Source organism: Ambystoma mexicanum, chromosome 1q (genome assembly GCF_040938575.1).
Source record: "Ambystoma mexicanum isolate Mex_15411 chromosome 1q, UKY_AmexF1_1, whole genome shotgun sequence".
In the NCBI taxonomy this organism is placed as follows: Eukaryota; Metazoa; Chordata; class Amphibia; order Caudata; family Ambystomatidae; genus Ambystoma; species Ambystoma mexicanum.
The window spans coordinates 88,329,605-88,350,788 of record NC_090922.1 but is presented as its reverse complement, the minus strand read 5'-3'; positions in this window follow the sequence as shown (position 1 = coordinate 88,350,788).

Below are 21,184 nucleotides of genomic sequence, written 5' to 3'. Positions count from 1 at the left end.
CCATCTGACCTTTACCCATCTCTTCATATTTCTGATTGTGCTGCCCCTCAATTTCTGCCTCCCCATCTTCAAAACCCTGCTGCACCTCATCCAACTGTTCATGTGCCCCACCTGCTGCCCCTCCATTTCATGCTCCTCATAATCCACCTCCTGCTGACCCTGCATCCATGCCTCCTCGATTTCTACCTTGCTGCTGACCCTGCATTTCTGCAGGCTTGCGTTCCACCTCCTGTTCACTCTTGATATCTGCCTACTCCTTCCATCTCTTGCTGCGGACATTCCTACTCACCTCAAGTTTACACACTCTGAAATTGATCTACTTTTTCCTAATAATTGTGGGGCCAAGTAAGGGCTCGACGGAAAGGGTTTTCACAAGAGGTTTCTACTAGTATATACAGTACAGTACTACAACAAGTTTTTCTTTTTCTATTATTGGGGTGGTGTAAGTGAACTTGACCACAAAAAACGCAACCTCAAAGGGCTTTGCAAAGTTTTTTTTACGAAGGCTTCCTTTCTCTCTATATTTCTTCTTTTTGAGATGGAAGGAAGGTGAGGTAAAGGGAGTCAAAACAAACAACCAGAAAGTCCACTAGGGACTTCAAAGGGAGACAAATGATAGGGAAATTAACAAAACAAGCAAGTTATAAATAAAATGTCACAATCAGGGAATGAAAAGTTAAAAAGACACACAGTAAATGCTCTAAGTGCATTGAGCACAATCTCTCCTATTTTCACCCTGTGTGGATCATCCCTGTACCCTCTAACAGACAACCAAACTCCCCCAGGAAGTAAGGTGCTCTGATTGGCCTGCTGAATCTTTGGGAGATGACCATGGATTATGATTAGCCCACTGATGCATATATAATCTCTCACGGTAGGGCAAGTGGGATATTGGGCTGCCATAGGGCCCCGCACAGTGTTGTCCGAACTCTGAATATTGGCACGGATATTCAGCTTGATCTGCAAGATGGATCCGATGGGGGCTTAACCAGCCATTCCCTGGTCCACAGGATGTGAGGCCATTTATTCCTCTGCCCCTCCTGCTACACCTTGTACATAAAGTTGTGCAATTCTTGCCTCAACTTCTTCTGCTACAGTACTCATAGCTAGTTTTGAGCAGTTGTGAGTATCTCCCACTCCTTCTTGCCATTTGTCTGAGCCTCCGAGCAAGGGCCATGTTCTTCTGCCTCTGCTGCACCACTTATTCTGACCTGTAGTCAGTGTTGTGTTGAACCAGGCCCATTCTGATTCTGTCTGGGCCTGCACTCAGTACAGCACTCTGGTCACTTCAGCTACATGGCCTACACACCAACAACTGGGTAGTCAGAGTGGAGGCCCTGGGCAATTGACTTAAAATTGTAGGCCCTGAATATGTGCCCTGACATACAATAAATTGACATAGAATGACTTAGCCTGTGGCTTTGAAACTAGAAGGAGAGGCCAAGAAGTCCACTCCTGAGTTGATGGAGAAGAGGTGAAGGCAAACCGCTAGCATTAGAGACTACGGTTCTTTAAAGGTCCAGTCACAGTACGAACCAGTAAGAGGCATTGCTGAAGTGTGGTTCTAAATGGGGTTTACAGCCCTATTCAATTTCTAATGAGGACCATCTCCTTGGAAATGCACATGGTAAGTGCTGGAGGTTTTTGCAATAAATGGAGCTAACATTGGATTAAGTGTGATTCAAATTACTACAGATCACGACTACACCATTCTTAGAAAAATTTATATTATTGGGTAGTCCTCTGTTCTTGCACTGCACCATTTTCAGCTTGACTCTTGCCAGGTCTTTGAGGACATGATTCGGCTCAGTTATTTGGGCCTTAAAAACTGGATCCTGCAGAATCCTATGTGACCTCTGCATTCTGCAAATCATGGCTATAGGTTTTCTGCTCTGCAGGAGGGTAGTAGACATGTGGGGTTATGGGGACGTATGTCTGCCTTTGTCTGGAAGACTCAACATATCATGTGTGCTCTGAGATATTTTGACCTGGACTCAAAGTGAAAATTGGACACATAGCTCTTTCCAGTGAGGAGTGGTCATGTGTGGGAGGTTATGAGGGCATTTGCAAACAGAGGAGACACTAATATGAAGTGCATGTCTAAGGTTAACAGATGGCTCCATGCCTCGTGGAACACCGTACTCCAGTCCTGGACTCTGCATTTATTTAAATTTTACTTTAGTCTATCTTATTTAATTGAAGTGACCCAAGACTTCAACTCTCAGAACGTGACTGATGGTATAAAAGCCCTTCTTGGCCATGGTCTCTCTGGTGACATGGTGCCATCTGGTAATCTTATGTATGTGCGTCATGTTTCTTGGGAATATAGACAAAGCAAGGTTTGCACTACAGAGAACCAGGCATCTAGTTTGCCATCAATGATGTTTACCAGCAACAGGTACTGTGTGGTGTTGATGTGTTGCAGAGCACGTGGAAAAGCTGTATGTTTATACATGTGGTCACCACGGGGTCCTACTCCTGCCTCCACCTGAACATCTGGGAAGTCGATTCCAGATCTTTGTTGAAAAAGATAGGATTTTGATGATAATAGTGTGCGGTAGACAGTTGCATGGCCACTACCTTACGCAGGGCTAGGCAACTGCTTTTTGAACCTATCTCTTGTCAGCAGCACCTTTTCATATGCATGGATGTTTAGGTGGTTGGAACTGTAGTGCTGTGACACTTCCAATTAAAACACCACAAAGAGCTCCAGATGTCCACCAGATGTGAGAGGTCAGAAATGTGAGGCAGACACTTTGTAATGAGTTTTCAACTTTAGCCATTTTATTAAATAAAAAAAGTTTGGATAAACACCTCACTTTCACTAACTTTCACCTCACTTTCACTAACCTGATGAGGATTTCCCTGCCTAAAATAAATTAAAGGTAACACTCTAACAAAAGGATAATTGTCCCTCACTCGTGTACATGTAATAAAGCAATAAGTAAATGCATGGCAGTTCAATTTTAACAAATATGTATACACATTCACAATATGGCCTCTGTCTCTTCTCATAATCTGGGTGAATTCCGCTTGCCCAGGTCTGAGCAAGGAAATAAGGAAATCCTGCTTTGTCTCAAAGTTCCAACAGTTCTTGAGGATTCAAACTTGGTAACAAAAAGTCCTGTTGTATCCCCAATGTACCAATAGAAATTATATGTTCCAACTCCTCCTGGAGTAAGAACAGGTTTAAAAACAACAATTGTCTTTGTCAGGATGACTTGCCACAATTTGGATTTCAACATAATTAGTGTGTTCCAACTCCTGCTGGAGTAAGAACAGGTTTAAACAACAATTGTCTTTGTTAGGATGATCTGCCACAACTTTAGGTTCAAAATAAAGTGTCTTGTCCACAGAAAGTTAAATGTGTTGTCTTGGTCAGAATCACAGTTCAGCACTCTTTTGCCTGGTTGACTCCTGTACCAGGCCTTCTACTTCCACAACTTGTTATTCAGGTATAAACGCCTGCTCTTTCAATGCTTCACAACACAACAAAGTGTGCTTCAGTGGTAACTTCCAACTTTGAACAATAACAACTTTACAAGGTTTCTGTGGCATTAATCTTTTAAACCAATTCTGAGGAGACACGGAAACAAGGAATCACATTAGTGCTCTTTAGAACTCTTTGGCATCTATGTTCCCCTCCCTCTGAATATTCATCTCCAGAGGGCAGCCTGTGTGCCACTTTTCTTTCCCCTCTACATAAACAACCAAGTAGTGACCAGGATATGGTCTCATTCTGCATTGTCTTGGCTTTGTCAATGTGTGTTTTAGGTCAATTGGTAATCTGTACTTCACAACATATGAGTAGAAAATCTTACAGTTCTTGCGTTCTCCAATTATCCCTGTTTATTGTATTGATGTGGTTGAGGTTTAAAGCACTCTTGGCTTGGGAATTGCTGGTAGGTGTTTGGTTTTAATAACACATTCTCGAGGAGTTGTTGGGCCTTCCACCAACTCACACACTTACTTGTAAACGCATTCTGCTTCAACAAATGTACCTGTCTGGTCTTTGAACAGTTTGATATTAAGAATTGCAAATAGGACTTTAATTTCCTGCTGTTGTGGCAACATAATGACATAATGACATAGGAAAAAAAGGCCAGTCTGCAAGATCTCCGGCTCAGGAAGCCAAAATATACTGCGGCGGAGCTAACTGCATTGGTAGATGCAGTGGTGGAGATTGCTGCTGCCCTATATACAACAGCCACAGAAAAACCGCTGCCCAGAGAAAGAAAGCCAAATAGTGCTACATACAGGCAAGAGTGACGGCAGTGGTAACTGTACCCTGTAACATCAGGGACTGTTGGAAGCGCTGTGATGACCTGAAGACGTGGGTCCAAAGCCTCATAGCCAGACACAGGAGGGAGAGCACTGGCACAGTAGGAGGCATGTGGAACCCCTTCACCTCACACCCTGGGAGGAAACTGCCAGCTCCATCCTCCACATGGAGAGCATCGAGGGGATAGGGAGTGCAGAGGCTGGAGCAGGGACCCATGGCAATGGTGGAAACCTGACACCATGTATATGTTAATGTAGCATCTAAAAGCATGCCTTCCACAGCAGAGATGCACAAAATGGGCACAGGAATGGTCCAACACATGGCAGTCACAGCAAATGCGCAATGAGGCAGAGCATGGGATGGGAGGTGCATCTCCATGCTTTAGTCAAAGCCCTCCAGACAGCCCACCACATCTGCTGGTGCCCAATGTGTCAGCCATGAGTGCACACCTGCATGCAATTGAGGAGTGGCAGGTTCCCATCGAGGATCTGGCATGCCAGCATCTCTATGAAATGCGGGCAATGCGTGAATGCATACATGTTGTAGCCGCATGATGTCCTGGACAGTCGGCCATGCCACCGCCGATATGACTGCAATGGGACAGAGGGTGGGAGTAAACACAGAGGTCACCTCCGCCTCCATCAAGACCCTGAACCAATGCATGCAGCTTACCCTGCAGTTCATGCAGGCCCAGGGGTCAGTGGCCTCCCTAGCTGGTACACCCCCTGTGACACCCACAGAGGGCTCCCTAGCTGGTACCCCAAGGCGCAGCTCATAGTGCCCCATCACTTGCAAGGACCCAGTGAAGAGCCCCATGCCCAAGAGGCACAGAAAGTGACAGATGGACACTGACAGTGTATTTTGAGGGTGTGTGTTTGGGCAGGGTGGGTTTTGAAGTAGAGAGTTATGAGGGTCGATGTTTTGGGGGGGTGTTATGAGGGTGGGTTTTTGGTGAGGGTGTTATTGGGTGGGTGTTTGGGGAGGGTGATATGAGGGTGGGATTTTGGGAAGGGTCTTATGAGGCTGGGTGTTTGGGGAGGGGGATGGTGTTCTGATGAAGTTCATTTCATGTTCCACATTGCTACATAAAAATCATTTTCACTTGAAGCAATGACAAGACATTCCTTGTTGTGCATAAGTGTTTGTGGGAGAGAACATTCTGCCCCCTAGGCACTGACCAATGACCAAATAATCAAACTATATTGAATGAACCAGGCCACAATTACAGACCTGCTGACCCTGATTTGGTCAGACATCTAGAGCATGATCAACGGCGGGACTGAAATCCCACTCCTGCTGAAGCTGATGGGTGCCCTGTAATTTTGTGCCACCGCACATTTCAGCACACAGATGGGATGTTGCATGGCATGTCTCAGTCAACCTTTTCAAAGGTGCTGTTTCAGCTGCTTGAAACAGTTGTGAAACATGCACCAAATTGCATTTCCCTCCTCACCGGCCCAGCTCATGTGTATTCGACAAGGCCACTTTCTATGCAACATCCTACATTCCCTGCAGGGCCGCAGCTCTGGATTGTAGCCATGGAGCATGGATGGCACCTCCCCCGGTAGGGGAGCTGGTCTACCACAACACAAAATAGTACCTTTTCAGGAACACATAGATGACATGTGACGCCAATCTACCCATAACCTTCTTCTGTGCCCGATTCCCAGGATCCATTCATGATACCATGGTCCAACAGAACAGCAGTCTGCCAGGATACCTGGACACCCACAGAGGTCAGCGTACATGGATCCTGGGGAAGGGGCCACGCTGAGAATGCAATGGGCACAAGGATCAGGAGAGGAGAAGTGGTGAGAAAGAGTGAGGTGTTGGCACAGAAACCGAGCAATACCCATGACATGCATGCATACCGTCACCCTGCACTAAGCATGATGCACATGTCCGCAACAACACCACTTCAAACAACCTACACCTTTGCATCCTCTCAAATGTTTCCATAGCTAGAGGACCCCAGAGGGCTATCCAAATATATTTTATAAGTCCACTACAGGCACCAGAGTAACTAGGGCAAGATGCCCGAAAAGGCCTATTGCCTATATTTCCCCAAACAGACAAGGTGCGAAATGGGTCCATTGCATGGTTTGGCTCACAGGTGTACAGTATAGTTGTCACCCTATTCCATTTAGAAAGGTCTGTGACACATCTTGGAAGGCAAATACAAGACCATACAACAATGCAGCCCACAATAAGCACCGATTACCTGACACAGGTAAGCAAATGGCCTACAGTAGAGGCACATCTGAAGGTGGGTTTGCACTTTGAGGAATGGGTGGCAACGCTTGTAGCGTGGAGCAGCAAGAGCTATATCCTTTCCCCATGCCAAGGCATCAGCACCCAAAGTGCATCAGGGTGATAGCATCCACATGTACATGCAGACAATGAAGGCCCACAATCAATGTAACAAAAATGAACTGGATTCCATTAACTAACAACCCATTCCTCACTGGTTCTGTTATGGATGCAGGTGACTTTGGCTATCCACAACCGCTGTGACTCTTGACATCTATCAAGAACCCAGGGATGCCACAGAATGCGGCATGCAACCCCAGGCACACACCCGGACCAGGATATGCATTGAACACACATTTGGACAACTAAACAAATGGTTCAGGTGCATTCAGCAGATGAGTATCATGGTGCACACACCTGAGAAGCTCATTCTCATCTGTGCAATGCTGCTCAAGATCTTGATTTGGTGAAATGTCCCCATGCCTCGGGATGAGGCTACTGCTCCCCAAATAAAGAGCATGAGTCTGCAAGTCATCCCAGCCACCATGGGGTGGGCATAGGGTGGGCATAGGGATATACGCCCCATCCATCAGACACTCATTATAACTCCTACTACATTTGGCCACTCATAGATGCACCTTTCACTGAACTTTTACTCTCCACTAACATAACCACTACACAGAAACCAAACGGGCACTGGATTCCTTTATTTGACTGCTTGTGTGTTCATTACCAAATCTACATTCCCATGAGCTCCCAGCCACTTTGTCGTCAGCACCAATGCAATCCCATCGCCCACATCCCCAAACATCACTGCTGAGCAAGTGTCTACTTTCATGGCCGCTAGCCACTTCCGGGCACCTGGGGTGTGGAGCAGCTGACATGCTGCTGAGAGGGCCTTGCTGGACTGCTGGACAGTGATCCTTCTATGGGGTTGGCTAGGAAGGACCTGGCTGAATCTCTCCTACCCCTAGACATGCTGGAGTGTGAGGATTATGGCCTGCATCACTGTCTCATTTGAGACTGACATTGACACTGTCAATACTCTAACCCTCTGCCCCACCACAGTGATGGTAACATCTGCAGACACCGCTTGTCCATGGCAGATAATACCCTTTTAGATGCCTCCTGCACTGCATCCCTAGTGGCCAGGGAGTGGGCCAGCTGTTACTCTGCAACGTGCTGCATCGCCTCTGGTAACAGCTTCGCCTGGCGCATATGGGGTTCAGGGTATATTGTAGGACTGAGCACTGAAGGTAATGGGGCTGTACTCCCCTAGATCCACGGGACTCAGTATCTGCAATGTTATCAGATGTAGATGGTGGATATGAGTCGTGGAGATAGTGACACTTGTGTATAGGCGCGTTATAAAGGCCATATCATATCATATCATACTACTGCAGGGCAGGGTGAGAAGAAAAGGGGGATGGACCGGCGAACAGAGAGGAAAGGGAAGGAGGGGGATAACAGTCCATGGGATCAAGCTCTACCCTAGTAGCTGGAGAGTGTGGGAGGGTGCTGGGGACAGGTGCTGTTAGGCATGCAGCCACAGCGGGGGTGTACACAGTGATGGTAGTGGAAAGGCCTACTTGGGACAGAGTTGGTGGCGGTGACAGTGGTGAATTGAGTTGCGGGGTCACAGGCCCCAGCGCATAGTGGTTTATCTACATAAGGGTGCCATCAGCAGAATTTTTAGTTTCCTTATTTTCTTTATTATGTTGAAGCCTCACATAGAGTGCTATTGTGTTAGAGATCAGGCTCTGAACCACTGTAATGTACATCAATTAGACATTCGAAATGCACAAGCAGTTCGCCGTCGATCCCTGAGGGAGCAGGAGCTCCTCTGTACTGCCGAAGCAGTACTCCCTTTTTTTGCAACAGCATCACGCTGTAAGCCCCTGGGGACCGATCTCACGGTTGTGTGCTGATCACACCACATTTATACCGGGCCATGCTATTTCACAGCTTCTCTTCCCCTGTGACCGTGTGCTGCTGATTCCATCTGTCTACTGACTTTGCTGAGGCATCTGAGCTCAAGCATCCATTCCTCCACACGAGGCCCCGGCCATTCCAAGATGGTCGTCATTCCGATGCTGCATTGATACTAGCCCGTCTTTCTTCCTGGCTACGCCATTTCGATTGGCAGCAGAAACCTACTATTAGCCAATAATTCGCTGGCAAGTCGTACGCCGGCCCAATGACCGAAGGACCACGACCAAAGGACGCTGGCCTGTCTTGTGCCTGTCTGCACTTCCTGCTGCAGTTCGCCGTCGATCCTTGAGGGAGCAGGAGCTCCTCTGTAGTGCCGGAGCATTGCTCTCCTTTTTTGCAACAACTTCACGCTTTGGGGTAAGCCCCTGGGGACCGTCCACACTGTTGTGTGCTGATCCCGCCACAATTATACCGGGCAATGCTATTTCACAGCTGCTCTTCCCCCGTGACCGTGTGCTGCTGATTCCATCTGTCTACTGACTTTGCTGAGGCATCTGAGCTCAAGCATTTATTCCTCCCCACAAGACTCAGGCCATTCCAAGATGGTTGTCATTCCGACGCTGCATTGATACTAGCCCGTCTTTTTTCCTGGCTACGGTATTTCGATTGGCTGCAGAAACCTACTATTAGCCAATCATATACCGGCAAGGCGTACGCCGGCCCAATGACCGAAGAACCACGACCAAAGGACGCTGGCCTGTCTTGTGCCTGTCCGGTGCCATCCGGCCCTTCGGCCAGATCTTCTGGTCCTGACTCTGCTTACTGTAAGTACCAACCGCCTACCTGCCATCCCTAATTCATGTACTGAACTTCCAAAAAGCTCACCCTACTCGACCTACTCCCCACTCAAGAGCCCAGTTCCATTTTGCTCATCGTATAACCCACCCATGACTTTTAGTTGCTGCGCCAATTTCGCACTTTCTAGCTCCACATTGGCGTCAATACTGTTGCAGCCCCAATATTTGTACATTGTGTTTCATTAAATTGTCTAGTGTTGTCTCGCATCTAGCATAGTTTTGCAACATGAGGCAGTGCAAACATAACTCTGATGTCGTGGCGCTGCGCCAATTCATAAAAGTCTGATTTACTTTGTTTCATGATGTACTTGCATGTACACTTGTTATATAGCATTTGTCCTCACCATCGGCGTGCATGAGTTGACCCATATATTACTATTACCTGAATTAATCCTGATATTGTTCATTTTATCAACTGCTATGTTCCAGCCACTAATCTATCTGCTGGTGCACTATTCACAGCATCTACAACGCCGTTACTTTAACTGCTCCTCACACTAGCTCTTCACTATCTGACTAGTCTGTTCCTATACTCCATAGCAGACCAGTAGAAACCTCCTGTCAACCCAGAATAGTTCAGAACTCTGTAAAACCTAGCCCACTGGTAACCATTACTACTATACACTGGCCACCTTCTAAAGAGTCACCGCTGGCCATGGCTTCCATCCTACCATTAGTCCATGCCAAAGCCCCAACAAACTTCCTCCCACCTCTTCCACCTAGCAACAACTACAACCCACCAGACGCTCCACCACCAGGACAACAGCCAGTCATTCTCTTAGCCCCATTGATTGGATTCATCGATTTGGAACACCCCCATCCCACTTATCCCATGTCCAGTCGACACCAGAAACAAACGACTAGGCTCCCGTTTCCACAATCCCAAAATTACTCTAAGGACTTCCTTCCATCATACCAGGCACAACCACAAAGGGATCCACATAACTACCTGCGCACCACCACATATGTCTGAGCTCCCCAATCTTGCCCCTCCTCCCCCTGATCCCCACGACAACCACTGCCCCACCACCCCAACCCTCCTCAACCTCTCCAAGCACAGCATGCCCTCCCACCATAAAATGAGCTCTCATCAACGCTTGTTCTTTAGTGGCCCATGTCCTAAATATTGCAGATCTCATTACAGACAACCGCTTAGACTTCCTGGCCATCACTGAAACCTGGCTTCATCAGGCAGCAGGCCCAGCTATCTCCCTAGCTCTACCAGAGGGATATTCAATTATCATGGCTGACAGAACTTCAGGCAAAGGAGGTGGAGTGGCATTTATTACAAAAACCCATCGTGGCCTCAGAGCCATGTCACACTCCAACATCCCCTCCGCAGAACTCATATCCATCAAACTTGCACTGTCACCCACTCATTTATCGCCCACCTGGCCCAGTCGCATCCTTTGATGAAGACATCAATAACCTCCTTCCAGCCAATACTAAACTCAGTTCCCAAACCATCCTCCTGGGTGACCTCAATTTAGGACCTCAAGGCTCCTGCGTGTCACCCATGCTCTATAATATATTTACGAAGCTCCTCTTTGGCCACCTTGACAGTCTGGGTGTAGTCTACACCAACTATGTGGACGACACCCAGGTCCTCATCCCGCTCACCGGCCAATATGAAGAAGACTAAGTTAATCAATGACATTTACTTGGAAATCAAGACCTGGATGGCCTTGAACAGCCTGTGCCTCAACGATGATAAAACCAAGCTCTTGATTGTCGGCACACAGGCACGGCTAAACAAACCAGGACAGAGGTACACATCCTTCAGTATAGATGGAAATGTGATCAAAGTCGCTAAGGAAATAAAAACCTTGGGGTCTACCTCGACTCTTCACTTTCCCTAAAGAAACAAGTTAGCTCGGTGGCGGCTTCTACAGCCTACACCAATAAGCTAATCTGCAGTTGTAATGCCTTCCTGTCCACTAGTAGCTGCCTAACTCTTGCCAGAGCCTTAGCACTTCCTAAAATTGATTACGGTAACACCCTTTTCCTAGGATCCTCCAAACTTAACCTAAATAGGTTACAGGTCCTTCAAAATAACTCACTGAGAACTGCTCTGAACCTGCCCAGATCCTGCCACATCTCCACTTATAGGCGCAACATCAACTGGTTGATAATTCGTGATAGAATTACTCTTCGCACTTTGGCAATAACACACAACTGCCTATCAAACACAGCCCCCAAATATCAGTCTGACAAATTCAGTAAGCACCACACTTCCCATCCCACAAGATCTTCTCTCTCCAACTGCATCGCTGTACTCAGGTTTAACCTAAAAACAGTGGGAGGAGCCAGCTTCCCTGTCCAAGCAGCCAAGCGTTGGAACTCCTTACCCCTCGCTTACAGACAAGAACCTTCCTTCCTGACATTCAAAGCCAGTAAAATGCTGGCTGAGCAATACGTCTATCTAATGAGGTCCTTCCTCCTGACTTAAAGCCATCAATGACCACCATCCTATGCATTATATCAATGCTTGCACTTACTTCTGAATAAACATTGACATCGGACCTACATGTAACCACTGGTCCGACCTCGCCAATTGTTCTTTGTACTTTGCTATGTATGTAACTTCAAGTTTTCAAGCGCCCAGTTACCTCAGGGTTCGGTGCGCGATATAAATAATAAACAAATAGAAAATACAAATACAGGAACAATCAACAAGACTCATTTACATATACACATATTTTTACTTAAATGTATTCTGTATGAAACATATCAATAAGATGCTTGTAACTGTAAATCGATGATGAAGTGCTCAAAAAAGAGAAGAAAAAGTAAGAAAGGAAAATAAAGCCCCACTTCCCCCGGGTGAGTTCAGACTCAAAATGTGTGCATTAAACACAAAAAGATTTTAAGAAAAACGATTGGCTCAAATAGTCCGATGTAGGTGTCTCAATATCTGCCAATGGACACTGTACAGTACATATTTAATTTGTACTTCTGTTAAGTTTTTTTCATTGCGTTTCGCAAAAATAGGAAGACAAAGCCAATATCCATAGAGTTAAACCTTCTATTTATCAAATCACACATTTTCATTTCATTTATAAACTCATTAGTTAGATCTAATGGAAACCACCCTATGGTTTGACAGTGAATTCACTGGTATAGTCTGTAATTCTATACTTGGGGTGAGGCTCGGGGTGGACGTCTACATAGAGGGTTCCCCCCAGAGGCTTATCTATATACTGCGCAGAGACTCCTTTCAGCGACATATTCCTCTTTTCACCTCCATCAGGACCACAAGAGTAAAGGTTGACCCTGCACAAAAAGTCATATAATAATGCCATTAGTCCCAACGCAGAGTGGTGCAGCACATTGGTCAGCCACATGGGCTGCATTGGTCTTGAGATGGTGGTTGTTGCTGTGGTGTCGGTGGAGGAAAGGTTGTTGGCACATGTGGTAACTTTGATTTTTCATTCTGCCTACTGCCAGCACTATGGCAATTATCCTAGGAGGTCTTGGCAGTGGTTGGTGCTGTAGTGGTGGTTGCCGCTGCAGAAGTGTCAGAGGTACAAGTGCTCTATTCCTCTTCTTATCTGCCTGGGATATCTTTTGGGTCAGATGTGATATGCTGTCACTTGCAGTGTTCACATGATGATGTTAGAGCATACCATTCACACCTTTTGGGGCCATTTCAATGCAGCTCATTAGGAGTAGGCTCTGGATTTGACAGATTGGACATATTGCTTGGCACCCTGTTGCTACTTGCCCACATTGATGGATTTGATGCTTGTTTTGTATGGCATTTAAAGTCTCGTATTTGGTTTGTTGATGAGTGGTCTAATGGGTGTTGCATATCTGTCATGCTCAGAATAACCCCATTGGACATGATCTCAAAGCATGTCATAATTGCAGTTGGGATGTTGCTTTTATCTCTGCTGTGTGCTGTTACCCATTATGCCCTCTTCTTATGGACTCCTCGCTGATTGACGGGGTATGCAACATTCACAGGGCATGTTGGGGCTGCCTTGTGTCACCTGGAATGTCTTTGTAGGAGAGACTTGTGAATGCTTTTGGGGAGATAACATTTGCGCAACATGTGGCTTTTTGGCCTAAGGGATTCTCTGTTTGGGTTCTCATGGCCCATCATGCTTTTGGGACTACATGCGCGTGTGGGTTACTGGCTTCATTGGTTGGGGCTGGACTGGGGACATCTATGATATTCAAGGATATATGTGACTACATGTAATTGGCAGGGATTAGATGTTGAGGTGTGCCGTTACTAACCGCAAGGCCTATTTTCTGGGTGTCAGTACTTGTTCATCCCACCATGTTTTGTGTGTACATTGTGCATGTGAATTGCCTGCCCCAGTCTGTGAAGGGTGACACCCAATTTATGCCTTGGAACACAAATAATGTTTTCACAATAACAGCACTTAAACCTACTGAGTGGGGCCTTCGAGAAACCTGAAGGTGTCTCCCTTATTGGTCCCCAGGGATCTGTCATCCAGGTGGCCAGGACACGGCCATCACTATTGGATCCAGTTCCGGGGGTGGACCAGTGAGGGAGGATCACCTTGATGGGGGCCCTTGGGGAGTGGAAGTGGGACACTGACAGGTGAGACGTGGTATCCCCTTTCTTCTAACACCTTTTCCCCATCCTGCTATGTAGGAAACTCAGAAACTCTACCCCCACCCCTTTTCCAACACAAACACTTTTGCACAGTACGAAAGACAACAGACTAACACCAGAGCCGTTTACCTGCCATATCCCAACACAAGAGTCAGGCAGAGTCAGGCAATTGACCAGAATCATACACACCTGACGGTCCTTTCCCTTCTCCACAGGGGTAAACGGTGGAGCATGCGAGGACAACAGGATCAAGGGGTTACCAGACATTTGATCGAAAAAAATTGGTCGACTGGACAAATGGTCGAACCAATTTCGTCGAAAACCAAATGGTCGAATTTAAATTTTTTTTATTTTTACCCCCTTTTTTTTCTAAAAAACCCTTTTTTTTCCCCTAAACTACAACCTTAAAAATATATATATACATTTTAAAAAAAAATGCGACCATTTGGTTTTCGACAAAATTACGTCGACCAAATGTCCTGTCGACCAATTGTTTTCGATGAAATGTCCGGACACTGGATCAAGGTAGACCGCACAATGACAGAGCTATCCAAATATGGCAGTTCAAGAGGAGGAGAAAGATGGCGAGAACCAAGGGGGCGACAAGGAGAGAAGCGACCTTGACCTTTCATATCCAGATCCGGGAAGTCCCCCTGAAAGGAAATGTAAGGCCGCGAACAGTAGCCCTCGTGTGTTGCAGCAGATGTCAACGGTAGACAGAGCATGTCTGTCAGGGCTGGGCATGTATCTGGGGCAGTTGGGTAGGTGGCTGTTGTTATGGGAGGTATAAGAGGGGTTAAGGCAATCCTTGGGCACCCTGCATGGTACTCTAGGCGAGTTATCCATCCCTTTTGCAGGAAGAAGACTCAGGGATGGAGAACAGCCCAAAGACTACACTACCCAGCAGGCCGTGCTGTGCACAGGCCTGCAGGGAGAGAGATTTCCACGCCCAAACTACTGCGCATGCGCGGGCCAAGCCCTACTAACAGCGCTTGCAATTCCGGACATTTGAGGGAGAGGAGGTGTTTCAGTGAGCTGCGGCAGGCACGCCTACGCGGGGCACGAGCTCCTGCATGATCACCCCATGCTGCGCGTACATCCAGAAGATAAGTCCTTTGCTATACTTTTGGCAGCGAGCGCACTTGGGAATGCGAAGTCGCATACAAGCCGAATCTGCGGCTAGGACCGCAGGCGAGGCAGAGACTTCCTGACTCGGGCAAATGCACAAAAACGCCACGCATGATTCCTGCATGACTTGCATGCCCTAATCAGCCCTCGCATGTTACTTTAGGAACGTTTACATTAGGAACTTTTGCATATGCCTGAGGTGACAGCAACCACCGGGAACGTGATTGCCGGGCTGAATCGTGTGTCACGTTTACTAATCCAGTTTTGGGTGCATTAAGTAAAGCAGAACGCAGATGCCGCATGTACTCATATTTGCTTTGGTATCTTTCAGTGGTCGTTCAGCACGTTAACAAGGCAGCATTGTGCAAACAGCACGGACAGGCCAGGAGATTGTGGGACACAAGAAACTGAAGCAAAGTGTTTTTTATATTTTGTTCCTTCTCGTTGAGAACTCTTGTGGCAAACCTTGCAATGTGTTAATGCATTAAATGTTATTCCGACGTGAAGATTAATGCGGGGAGGTGGATTCTGCATGAGTGAATGCAGGTGTACTAGAACTCAGTTCCACATGATTACAAGTACTTAGGTACAGCTATAGCTGCATACTTGAGTAGCTGGTTGATACAGGCAATAACTCTTTGACAGGGCCCACGGCCCACAGTGTTCTGGTTTAGAAGCTCCAGTACAAAGGCTCCTCACTACTCTGGCACATAGTATGAATGTGGAATGCATGAGAGCAAGGGTGGAGTAAACATCCTCCAGGATCCAGCAGCAGGAGTTGAGGAGCATTTTACCCTGAAACCCCTTACCCATCCACTACCAGTCCGTAGCCCTCTTTCCGGTTTTCCTGAACTCCGTCTACCCATCCAACCAACGGACACTAACCCTCTTTCCCCAGAGGGTTGCGGTGGCCTGTGGTGATAGCAATCCCAGGTGCCAACACCCAACGGGGACGTAGGTGTTTGTGCTGCCTCTGCGCCAGTCAAGATTGGGAGGAAGCCTGACAATGCCTTTGCTGATAAGCAGAGCAGAGGGAGAAGCCTGCCACCGTGGTAACAACCTTGACTCCAGACATACTGAAAAACCGAGCGGTTCATCACAGCCGGTGAGTCGACGGGTGAACCGATAAAGAAACCAAACTGTGTTGAATGAAAGTCGCAAAGTGGCAAATTAGGAAGAGTTCAAAGAACCTTTAACATTAAGGGAAAACCAGCCTCAGAGGGGTCCAGCACCATGTGTGTGCTTATTCAAGAGACTATGGTTAATCACAAATGTTGTTAAAAACTACTGATACCCGAAGGCTGTAGGAGAGCCACAAAGAAAAGTCAAAGTGGTCATACAGGGGTCTTGTAAAATCCACTGCACAGTCGAAAGTCTTTGACCAGCAAACAAATAGAAAGCAAAGGAAGTAAAGGAACTGTACATTGGAAAGAGTGAATCCGACGTAGGGATGCCTACAGAATGGGGTGAAGCTTGATGCCCGATGAACATTGTAAGGACAAAGAGTGAACACAAGAGAGGCGTGCTCATAGTGAAATGTTTAAAAAGACATTAAGATTTTGTGAATACGAAAGGTGAAAACATCTTTGCATACAAGCCACGATGAACCCGACGGAGGGAGGCTGATATTCGAGAAGGGTCCGAGCCCGGAAGAGGGGGACCCAAGGGTGAAGGCATTATCCAACGTACATTGGAAAGGAACATTTTGTTTGTTATTGTACTGTAGAAAGCTCAAGCGTGTGCTGTGCTCAGAAGTCCCACCTTGTCCCGTGCTCAAAACGTGGGGAAGGGAGTCCGCCGACTATCACATCGCTACTTTCTTTCTTGTGAACCTTATCCCACACTCTTTTTGGTATTTAGTTGTAAGCATTGGCAATAGGTTTTTTTGGTATAGGCCCTTTTATTTTAACAAGATGCCACTAGGACTGCCTTATTATTATTTAATGGTCGTAGCTTGCTCCCATTTTAGATTTAGGTTTAGATTAGGCATTTTTCTCACCTACCTATACAGTTTAAATAACACCCTTGAACTGTGATCACCTGTGTCTGTCTATTCTTGTCACCATGCCTTCCTTATAGGCCTTCTTGGCTCACAGCTTAACCATAAGGACAGTCTCCTCCCATGGTGTCAGCTACAAGGCCTCCCTAGCCCCCCTCCAAAGGCAGCTGTCTCTTTGAGGTGGTTGGCAGTACGTTCTGTACCCTGGCCTAGAGGTCATTCCACAGTTAGTTTCTCTGTCATCAGTCTCCTGGGGCAAAGTTGCCACGACTGCCACTTTGCCCCAATACTCTAACCATATAGCTGCCTTCCTGTGGTTGGTGGTCTTTTTCTTGACAGGCCGGGGCAATATCTCAGTATGTGCAACCTCACCATCAGATATCACAATGAGCTCTGACCTGGAGAATTTAGGCATCCACGGCTTCATTTATGGCACCTTGGATTTTGCTTTGTCCCCCCAATATTATTGTAACCTTCTTCACCTTCAGAAGACAGCAGGAAATGGGTAATTTTAGATGGAATGGGTATTTCAAAATGGCTGCCACTCAGCTGCCCGTTTTCAGTATTACACATTTTTTTCCCGGGCTTTAAGTCGGTCATTTATCACTGTCCGGTAATTTCTCAAAGAAAGTCTTGTAGTAAAGATAATTCTGACAAAAAGTGTCCATTCGGTAATGGTTTTCATTAGTAATTTCGCCAGACAGAAATACCTTTACCATCAGACTTGTAACAACAATTTAATTTGCATATGACCCCATTCCTGCACCCAATTTGCATCGCCAGAGAAGCCGATTTTTATCACAATTCACCACTTTTGGCATATTTCGTTTTTCAACCCCACATTTCTTCTTTTGCCTTAAATTTCATATTTGTACCAGAAATTTAAGTCAATTAGGGTCCTGGAACTTTTCATAGCCCCCACACTGTCTGAAATGTCGTTGGAAAAATTCATGAAATTACCAATTTTGCTCTCTGGACAAAAGGATTTTGCCCAGCATTCACCAAATTCTCCATGTAGCACATTTTGGCTGTTTCTCAGTTTAGCAACCCGCACCCAAAAAGCCTTGCACAATTAATTATTTCAGATTTTTTTATTGACATGTACAATCTCAGTTTAACGGTCGGTACACCGCAATCTCAGTTCCACCTTTTGGGGCAAGTAACAGGCAGCGCTGTATCAATATATATTTATTTTATCCCAATTAGATCACAAAATAAATTGCAGGTTCCTCCCCATTCTTAATGCAAGTAAAATATTCGGGGCACAGTTACCACAAACAAGCAGAATAAATCACAATCTTAAAATGAATACACTATAACTATTATACAGTTTCATTTACAAGGCTTATTCAAAAATAACGCACACCTTTCTATCGGTGGGGGCACATTTTTTCAGAATTAAACTGCTTAAAACAAAATCACAGCATTATTCTCTTTTTAAATTAGAATTGTCTTGGAAAACAAAAGGCATTTCAATGTTTGAAATGTCATACAATTACGAAATGAGGAAGTCAAGATAGTGAAAGAATTAACAAATCTCTCACGTATGGGTCTCACGCATTAACATTTGAGAAAACACCTCAGAGCACATGGTTGTTAATGAGTAACGTGAAATTCATGTGTAAAACTAATGCGTAAACATTTTGCACATGAATTTCATATCACTCATTGCTGTAATCGAGTTGTATAGGCAGGGACGTCATTTCACCAAAATGCCACGGGTAGCGGAAGTGATATCACACGACCCTTGACCTCTGATGACATCACAGGAAATTATGTCATTTGACCCCACCCCGAAGTGATATCACAGGAAGCGATGGAACACGACCTTTCATCTCTTGACCAAACAGGAAGCTGCATCACATAGCATTGTTCCTAAGTATCCTACGAAAAATATGGTTACAATATCACTATAATCTGATATACATTTCATACAAGAATGGATCACCATATGTATAGTTAAGAGCAGTGTTTATAAGCCCATATTACCAAATTACTGTGGTAGCAAGGGAGACCACAGAGGTAGCAAGGGAGACCTCAGGGGTTGCAGTTGCGACGCCTGGCAACCCCTAAATTGCGTTCCTTTGTATAGATGAGGCTTGGAGAGTAATTTACATTTCCGCCTTGCCCATCTTCTCCGCCATTCCAATGTGACAGCATTTATGCCAGCATGAGAATTTAATGCTGGCGTAAATGCTGTGGATTCCTACGGAATCCCTGTCTGCTTTTACACCAGCAAAAAGCAGGCAGATTCCATAGGAAACCCTGCCTGCCATGAAAAAGTGGCACGACGTGTTTACTCAATTTGCACTGCAGAGTGCAACAGAGAGGCAGACAGATTGTGTCTGTATGGTACACTCCCCTTTTGCACTTTGCAATGCAAATAAAGACATGTGTGCAGAGGGAATCTGTTTGTTTGAAGTGTAAACATAGCTGGTCCCCTTCATGCACATTGTGGGACTTGCAAAATGAGCCCATGTGACTTCCTTGCTGTATCAAATTGCAATGCGGTCAAAATGTGTTGTTTCGAAATGGCAATTCATTTGCTAGGGACAACGAAGGAGTGAAACTAACCCGCCCACAGGTGTCACTTGGAATTTTCTTTCCCCTTTCACCATTTCCTTAAGACTAGCAAATATATACATTCAAGATTTTATTTAAACCATGGTCATTAGAGGGCAGTTTTTATTCACTGTTAAGCAGTAAGATACTTTGGTCACCATACCCACGACCTAGATATATTTTTTCCCCTCTGTTAAAACCAGTGACATTAATTAATAGCCATTAAGCAGTAGGCAGTACCCCCTCCTCTGTACTCAATTCTTACAGATATGTACTTTGGGGTATTTTTTAAGGGTATCAATTTCCTTATTTTCTAGGTTTCTTTGGTCGACAAAAGGAAGCAGAACTCTGTACAGGCTGGCGACTCCTTCCGTCAAATCTTTTCTCACTGCCTTGCCATCAGCAGCGCCATCTGTTACTCCCAGGAACCAATTCAAGCTGTATGACATCTGCTTCTGCTTCTAAGCACTAGACTCCTTTCTGGTTCAATCCCAGTTTGGAATAGACCTTCCCAAAATTACTTTGAAGCCTCTCTTCCAAAATATCTCAATGCTTTCTTTTCTGAAAATCATTCTCCAGATGAGATCGCTGGTATTTTTCCAGGACGCTCTGTCTTTCTGCTCTTGGTGTTTTCCAAATCTCTCCTTCTCTGCATAGAGTTGGGCCTTTTAAAGGGGATAGCTTCTCCATTTATATGTATCTGTAATTAGTTTAGTTCTACTTGCTCTCTAATACTTCTTTTCTAGATTTCGATTGGATGCTCAGATTACATGACAATTCAACAAGTTACACCCCTTATGCATGAATGGCTAAAAGCATCAGAATCTTTTGACGGTGGGAGGATTTCTCAAATGGCTTCCTTCCCTTTTCTGGAGAAGAGATGCGTGTTCCTTTCTGTGCGTCCTCTTAGAAAAATGACATCACCATGAAGACTATGAGGCAAAATACTTGTGAAGTTGTTCAAATTAAATTTGTAATAACGCCATCTCCTTTAAAATAACATCAGACTTTTCAAAGCTAGCTGTTTCCTGATATGTGACTTAGATTCATCTATGATAAATAAAGGCTAGTTATCTAAAATGTTTTTTTATTGAGGTGTCGCTATCACATGTCCCAATTTCAATTATTATTTTTTTAAACACAAGCTACAAGCCTGTTTCTTTGAAGACAAGTTTCATACATTGCTTAGTAATGAAGCCCCCGTTGAAGCCTTCAGAGTATTTACATCATGAGTTTCCCAGAGTCTGGCAAGGAAGTGTTCATACACAGCATTTGGTTTTCTGTGTCTTTGAGAAAGAGACAATATGCATTCTTACTAGGGTCTGGCAGGTTGCAAAAATGATACCTTGGAATAATGGTACCCGAAAATGAAACCGAGGTGAGATTCTTGTCACTGGAGAGACCATGAATTCGAGATTATTTTGCTTATTATTTTATATTTTCATAAGGATATCAGGCTTACTAGTTGGTTTTAGAGAAGTTTTACAGCCTGCTATTCATAATTAAAAGGAAGTTGGAGGAGTGGACGGGAGGAAGAGAAGAGATCAGTGAAGGAGGTGTGGAAAGCTCTAAAGGTGCAGGAGGTA